This window comes from Panthera uncia, chromosome A2, assembly GCF_023721935.1.
Source record: "Panthera uncia isolate 11264 chromosome A2, Puncia_PCG_1.0, whole genome shotgun sequence".
Lineage (NCBI taxonomy): Eukaryota > Metazoa > Chordata > Mammalia > Carnivora > Felidae > Panthera > Panthera uncia.
In genome coordinates this window covers 280,659-288,070 of record NC_064816.1, presented here as the reverse complement: position 1 = coordinate 288,070, position 7,412 = coordinate 280,659, and the positions used below count along the sequence as shown (strand labels likewise).

The 7,412-nt window shown below is 59.9% G+C and overlaps 1 long non-coding RNA gene across 1 annotated transcript; it reads right to left on the bottom strand.

Moving 5' to 3' along the window:
* Window positions 1-6,575: 6,575 nt before the first annotated feature.
* Window positions 6,576-7,412, bottom strand: LOC125928794 (uncharacterized). The gene is made up of 2 exons (XR_007459752.1): window positions 7,130-7,412; window positions 6,576-7,006 (listed from the first exon to the last, which is right to left on the bottom strand). It is a non-coding gene; the product is annotated as an uncharacterized LOC125928794 (long non-coding RNA).

Below are 7,412 nucleotides of genomic sequence, written 5' to 3'. Positions count from 1 at the left end.
GGCCAGGCTCAGGCGCGAAGTAGGTGCTGGGGGTCCCGCGGCGGCAGCCCGCCCAGCACAGAGCTGCATGCGGGGGTTCCGGCCAGTGAGCCACCGGCGCCTGGGGTGGGGGGGGAAGGAGAGTTGCTCGGAGCAGAATTCCTGTTTTTCTAAACTGAGGGTAAGTTCACATAATGTAGAATTATCCATTTTTAAGTGAACAATTCAGGGGCATTTGGTACATTGGTTATATTGTGCCACCATCACCCCTATCTAGTTCCAGCACATTCCATCACCCCAAAAGAAGCCCCTGTCTCATCAGCCATCATCTCCCCCCGCCCCCACGAGCCCCCTTCTCATCCGTGGATGAGCCTGTTCTGGGCGTTTCACACACGCGGACTCACACCCCGTGTGGCCTCTCGTGTCCGGTTCCCTCCCTGAGCGTCGTGTGTTCGGGTCCGTCACTCCTGCTCGCGGCTCAGTGATGTGCGCATGCACGGGGGACACGTCGGTCTGTGGACGTGCGCGTGCACCGTGGACACGTCGTGTGTGTCCCTCCACAAGTGGGCGGGCATCTTTGGCTGCTGGGAACAGTTGTGAGCGGGCATCGTGGGCACACTCGTGTGTGCAGTTTGAGACATGCACACACGGGCGGCGAGTCTCTGCCTGGCTGTCTTCCACGGCGGCCGCCCCGTTTTACCGTCTTCCCATCGCTGCGTGGACGCGGCACGGATCCTGGGGTCGGACCCTGGCCTTGGTGCCTGGTGGACTCAGGCCGTCGCCAGGCACCGCGGACCTCGTGGTGTGTTTTCATCGTTCGAGAGCCGGGTGCACGGAGAGGGCTGGGAAGCTGGACAAGTTTGGGCAGCCCCACGAGGCGCTGCTGCCTTGGACTCCGTGGGCTGGTAAAACCTGCCCCGAGTGCTCGCCGCACCACTTTCTTGAGCGTGAGGTTCGTGTCCCCGCGAGGCAAGGCGAGGCGCCAGGGGCCACGAGTGCTTGCTCTGTAGTTGCGCCCGGTGGCTTCTTCCCAGCGTTTTCTTCCTGAAGTGGGGGCATGGGGAGTGGGGGGAGGGGGAGGGCAGAGCAGGGATTCCCTCCCCCCCTCCCCCCCCCCCCCCAGCCTGCAGGAGCCCAGGCAGCCTCTTTTACCCTCCCCTCCAGGCCTCATCGCAACTCGGGAAACTGAGGCTCAGGCGGTCCCAGTCGGTCACTCCTCCCAGAGGTGGGGGATATGAAGCATCATCTGCCTGATCCTGGTTTCCAGCCACCTTCAGGGTCCGTCCGGGCACAGGCAACCCACCTTGGTCCCGTGGATTCCTGTGATGGTCTCACAGACAGTGGCCTGAGCTCTGCGGAGGCAAATGGTGTCCATACACAGCCCACGGTGTTTACAGCAGCTTCATTCAGAATTGGCCAAACTTGGGAGCAAGTGTGCTGCCCTTCCTTCAACAGGTGACAGATAGACCGCGCTCTATCCGGCACTAAAAACGGGCCATCGAGCTGCACAGAGACACGGGGGAGCCTCAGACGCACAGCACTCGGTGACAGAAGCCAGGCTGAGGAGGCGACACACGGGGTGGTTCCCAGTCCAGGATGTTCTGGACGAGGCAGGACCACGGAGGCATGGCTGCCGGGGTGGGGGAGGGTGAATGGGAGGAGCACAGGAGTTTCAGGGCCGTGGGTCTACTCCGGACGACACCGTGGTGGTGGGCAGGTGTCCGTGACATTCGTCCGAACCCACGGGGTGTGCCGCACCGGGAGCGACCTCGTGTCCCCTGTGGACCGTGGTTCGTCACGTTCAGAGCTGGCTCACCCGTGTGACTAACGTACCAGGCCAATGCACATTGCTAATGATGAAAAGACACCACGGTGAGGGAGACGGAGGGAACTCTATGCAGGTTCTGCTCAGTTTTTTGTAACCCTCAAACTGATTTTTTAAAAAGCCTACTTTTGGGGCGCCTGGGTGGCTCAGTCGGTTAAGCGGCCGACTTCGGCTCAGGTCACGATCTTGCGGTCCGTGAGTTCGAGCCCCGTGTCGGGCTCTGTGCTGACAGCTCAGGGCCTGGAGCCTGCTTCCGATTCTGTGTCTCCCTCTCTCTGCCCCTCCCCTGTTCATGCTCTGTCTCTCTCTGTCTCAAAAATAAACAAAAAAAAGTTAAAAAAAAAAATAAAAAGCCTACTTTTTTTTTAAACAAGGATACTGAGAAGCAGGGCGTGGGTCCTTGTAAAGCGAGGTCTGGATGTGACACCGATGACAAAACGAGCAGAGGATCTGAACAGCTGTTTCTCCGAAGAAGCCATCCGGATGGCCACCAGACACATGAAAAGATGCTCAGCATCGCTCAGCATCAGGGAAACGCACGACAGAACCGCAGTGAGTCCCACGTCACACAGTTGGGAGCGGCTGAAATCCACAGCTCAGGAAACACGTGTTGGCGAGGACGCGGAGAAACGGGAACCCTCTTGCACTGTTGGTGGGAGTGCAAACCAGTGCAGCCGCTCTGGAGAACAGCGTGGAGGGTCCTGAGAGCACAAATACTACCCTTGGGTCCAGCAATTGCACCTCTAGGTACTTTCCCAGAGGGAGTGGAAGCTCTGGCGCGAAAGCATCTCTGCTCTTCGGCGCTCACGGGGGGCTTCTCATAGCGGCCCAGACACCAGCGGCCCGTGCCCCGCGGCGGATGAGCGAGTGAAGACGTATCCGCACCTCACATCTTGTCTGTCCGCCCAACGGAGTCCCATCCAGCCTCAGAAAGGGCGATCGGACCATTTGTGACGGGTGGCGGGGCACGGAGGGCCTTGTGCTGAGGGGCCCAGCCAGACCGAAAACACAAGCACCGTAAGATCTTACTGCCACCTCAAGCTCACAGGAGCGGAGACGGCAAACGTGGCCTCCAGGGACTCGAGGGGGACAAGGAGATTCATCAAAGCACCAACTTCCAGTTACGAGGTGAGAAGGTTCTGAGGATCGAACGCACAGCCTGGCACACCGGACGGTTGCTGAGAGAGGGTCCCATTCATTGCTGGGCGTCCATCGCTATTGATAACTTTCAGAACATCGTGTCGCCCAAAAAGCAACGCGTCGCAGCCCCTCCCCCGGCCGCCACGAGCCCCCTTCCTGTCCGTGGATGAGCCTGCTCCGGAAGTTTCACACACGTGGACTCACACCCCCGCGCGGCCTCTCGTGTCTGGTCGCCTCCGTGAGCGTCGCGCGTTCAGCGTCCATCCGCGGGGCGGCGGGAGTGGGCGCCTCGCTCCTGCTGGCGGCCGAGGGATGTGCGCGTGCGCGGGGGACACGGTCGTTTGTGGACGTGCGCGTGCGCGGTGGGCTCTTTCCTCTGTGGGCGTGCGCGTGCGCGGCGGACACGCCGGAGGGGCGTGAGCGTGCACAGGGGGCGCCTGGGTGTGGCCACCTCCTGCGTACCGCCAGCCGGCGTGTGCAGGTTTGTGCGGAGCTCGGTGTTCGGGGCTCTGATTCGCTTTCAGCCGGGAGGGGGGGGCGTTGCTGGGTCCCACGGGGAGTCCACGTTTGACCTTCCGAGGAAGGGCCGACCGGTTAACAGCCCAGCGAGGCCCCTCGTGGCGCGGCTGCCTCTCGGCTGCTCCCCGGGGTGGGGGTGGGGGGGTACTGACGTGTCCTGCCCGTGACTTATTGATGAGCGCAGCTCGGTGGAGCCGGGAGAATTTTCCACGGTTCGCGGTTCCCGTTATAAATGGGGCTGGCGTGAGAGCACGGGCTGCGGGGCCGGCGGGGGGGGGGTCCCCGGGCCCGGGACAAGGCCGCCCCACGCCGGCTGCCTCCTGTGGCATCTGCAGTCCCCGAGTGTGGTCAGGACCACCTTGCTCTCCAGCGGCCAGCCACGCCTGGCTCACGACCCTTTGAGGGGCTGGGATGGCCGCTACCGCCCTCGGGGCAAATGCGGGGGCTTCCGGCTGCCTTCGCGTCTGTGACCCCCACCACCCCACCCTTTCTTCCGGGGGGGTGCCCTGCAGTCTCGGCCCCCAAAGCGGGGGGGGGGGCGTCTTCATTCCTGGGAAGGTGTGGCTGACCTCAGACCCCCACCTTCACGGGGCCAGGGATGGGGGGGCCTGTGTCCCACCGGGTACCTCCTCAGTCGCGAGATGTATGCTCTCTGCCTCCTTTTTAAAAGGTTTGTGAAAGCGCAGGCTGTCCCCTGACGAAGTAGTGGTGATAACCAGAGAGGCCGTTCTCTTGGGCCCGACACTCTGGCCTCTGTCGGTGGGAGCCGGTGGGGACTCCTTTCTCCAGCCGCGCTGGCCCCTCCCTCCCCAAGTTCCCCCCAAGTTCCCTCTTGCTCCCTGAGTTAGGGATCACTGCTCGGGTGCATTTTACAGGCAGGTAAACTGAGGCCCGGAGAGACCGCCCTTTCCCTTCTTCCCCTGGGCGGCAGAGGGACAAGAGGCCTCATCTGGGGGAAAGGAGTACAGGCAGATTGGGGTCTCCACCTTCCCCCAGACTCTAGGTGACAGCCACATGGTTGTTGGGGCCCCCGGGGCCAGGGGCAGGCTGCCAAGGGGTGTTTCTGGAACCAGGGGCACCCAGGCCTCTGTTGCCCGACCATGGCTGTTGGGTGACCCTGGACGTGGCCCTGCCAGCCCCTGCTTGTTCCTTGAAGCCCTGGAGCCCACCCCGCGGCCGGCACCGCCCCTCGGAGAGCCCAGGCGGCGGTCAGGAACCCCAGACAAGCTCCAGCCACACATTCTGTTTGCTGACTCCTACTTTAAGCTTCTAACACATACACACACCTTCTGTCCCTAAAAACAAAGCAACCAGAGGACTTGGTTTCACCCTAATAAGGTGGCCTGGGACCCGGCAGCCGGCTGGCTCTGTGAGCTCCTGAGCCTCGGTTTCCCCCATCCGCCAACCCGGGTCAGGGCATCACCTCCCACCATATGCAGGTGGTCATGTGAGGGCTCATGTGCAGGTGTCCGCGGGGAAGGGCAGGCGGTGGCCTGGTCGGAGCAGGGCTCTGGGGCGGGGGCCCGAGCTCGTGAGAGACCATCTTCTCTGGAAGGTTCTGTGTCAAGTCAGATGCTGGTTCTGGACAGAGGACCCTGGGCCGGCGGGCCACTCTGCGTCTGGCACCTTTCTGCACACTGTGAGCACTTTTATTCTAAGACACATTTCACAGTCTGTCGGCTGTGGTCACGGTATCCCAGGGACACATGCACATGGAAAACTGCCCGGGGCTCAGCCACACCGATTCAAGACAGGGTCCAAGAACAGACAAGGAGGAAAGAAACGAAGGGGAGAGCAGCAGCTCTGTGCGCCCAGGCACACGTCGGACGGAGACCAGGCCCGTCCATGGGCCTCTGCGTCTGCAGAGAGAAGCTGCAAATGTTAAACCTATCTTTTAATTGAGGTAAAATCCACGTAACATAGAATTAACCATTTTAAAGTGGCATCCACAAGGCTGTGCAGCCGTCCTGTCTCTAGTTCCAGAACATTCCATCTCCAAAGGAAACCCCGTCCCCATCACCCCCTCTCCCCTCCCCCAGCACCACGAGCCCCCTTCCCTTCCGTGGATGATCTGGACGTTTCACACACGTGGACTCACACCCCGTGTGGCCTCTCGTGTCTGGTTCCCTCCCTGAGTGTCATGTGTTCAGGGTCCGTCCCCAGGGTGGCGGGGGTGGGCGCCTCGCTGCTGTTCCTGCCAACGTGCGCGTGCGCGGTAGACACATCTGTCCGCTGATGGACAGTTTGCTTCCAGCCCCTTCCCTGCTGTGAACACCCATTTACACCCATTTTTGTGTCAACACCTATTTCTAGTTCTTTGGGGTTTGTACCTACAAGTAGGGTTCGGAGGCTCCAAATATTTGTGCCCAGAAAGCCTGGGCCGTAATTGCCCGCTGTGCTCGCCTGGCCCCTGCCAGCACCCTCTGTCCCCGTGGGAAAATCTGAGAAGACCCGGAGGTGGACCCGGGGGGCCCTGGGCAGGGGACACACGTCCTCTGAGAGCCCTGTGGGTGGCCAAGCTCGCATTCCACACCATGTGGTCACACAAATGACTGACCAGCCGGAGTGGACAAGACATAAACAGAGACCTCCCCGTCCCCAGTCTTTTCCGTCCGCCTTGGCAGGAAATGAGGTTTTGTAACTTCAAATGGAGAGCTGCATATGCCAAACTGCAGATCTGCTCAGAAATACCCTAACGAGGGCCAAGGGATGCGTCTTCCAGAAACATCCCTGGCAGACGTCTCCCCAAACCAGGGTCAGGAGCGCAGAGCTGGGGCTGCCGCACCAGGTGACCCTGAACACGTCAGGGTGCTTCGGGCAACGTTCATCACTTTATCCGTGAGTGAAGCCAGGCTCATTCCCTCTGCCCTCCCGTGAAAAACCAGGAGCAACTTTGGCGGACTGTCTCCTCAACGATTCATGTTAACCTTCTGGCCTGTAAAATTTATTTCTAACTAAACACGTAGTATTTTATTTGAAACAACTTGGTTTGTTCAAAGAAACCATTAGGGGAGTCAGAAGGCAAAGCGCAGACTGGGAGAAAATACTTGCAGCACACGTAACCCAAAAAAGGACTCCGGTCTAGAATATGTAAAGAACGCTCACAAATCAATGACAAAACTCAAACAACCTAATTTAAGAAAATGGGCCAAAAATTTGAACTGGAAGTTCCTGAAGACAGACACCCAAATGACAATGAGCACGTACTTGATGGTCCGTACTGACGGACGCCTGGGTTTTCCTGGACACCTGCTGCAGCAAACACAGGTGCACAAGGGTTTGTCTCAAGGTATGTGTTCAATGCTTCGGGGCCTCCGAGTGGAAGTGTTGGGTCACGTGACAACTCAAAACTTTTGAGGAAACTCCAGACTATTTCCCATTGTCCCCACTTTACAGACGAGGGACCGCAGCTCACAGGAGCCAGGAGCCACGCGGCTGAGTCCAGACCTGGAACCTCAGGATCCTCTCCGTCATCTTGGTAACGCATTCCTCGTCCACGGGGGACTTGGCCTGCAGGCTGATCGTGTTGTCCCAACCAGGAACCTAAGTATGGGAGAAAAGTCCCCAGGACCCCTGGTCAGCCTGTGGAGCTCAAGGACACCCCCGAGCCACTCCGCTCCCAGCCAGGTCCTTCCTCCTGCAAAGAGCTCCCAGGGGGAGACAGACCCTCATCCACAGCTGGACGGAGGTGAGATGGGGGGCTGCTGTGGACAATGGTCAGCAGGTCCTCAAAAAGCTCAACATGGACTCATCATATGACCCAGTGACTCCACTCCTGAGTGTCCACCCCAGGAAAGTACACACACATCCCGGTAAATACTGGACATAGCGTTCACGGCAGCCAGAACGTGGGAATAATGCTAACGTCCATCAGGTTAAGGAAGGACACACGACGGGTCCGCTGCGCACGCGCACGTCCACAGATGATCGTGTCCACCGCGCACGCGCA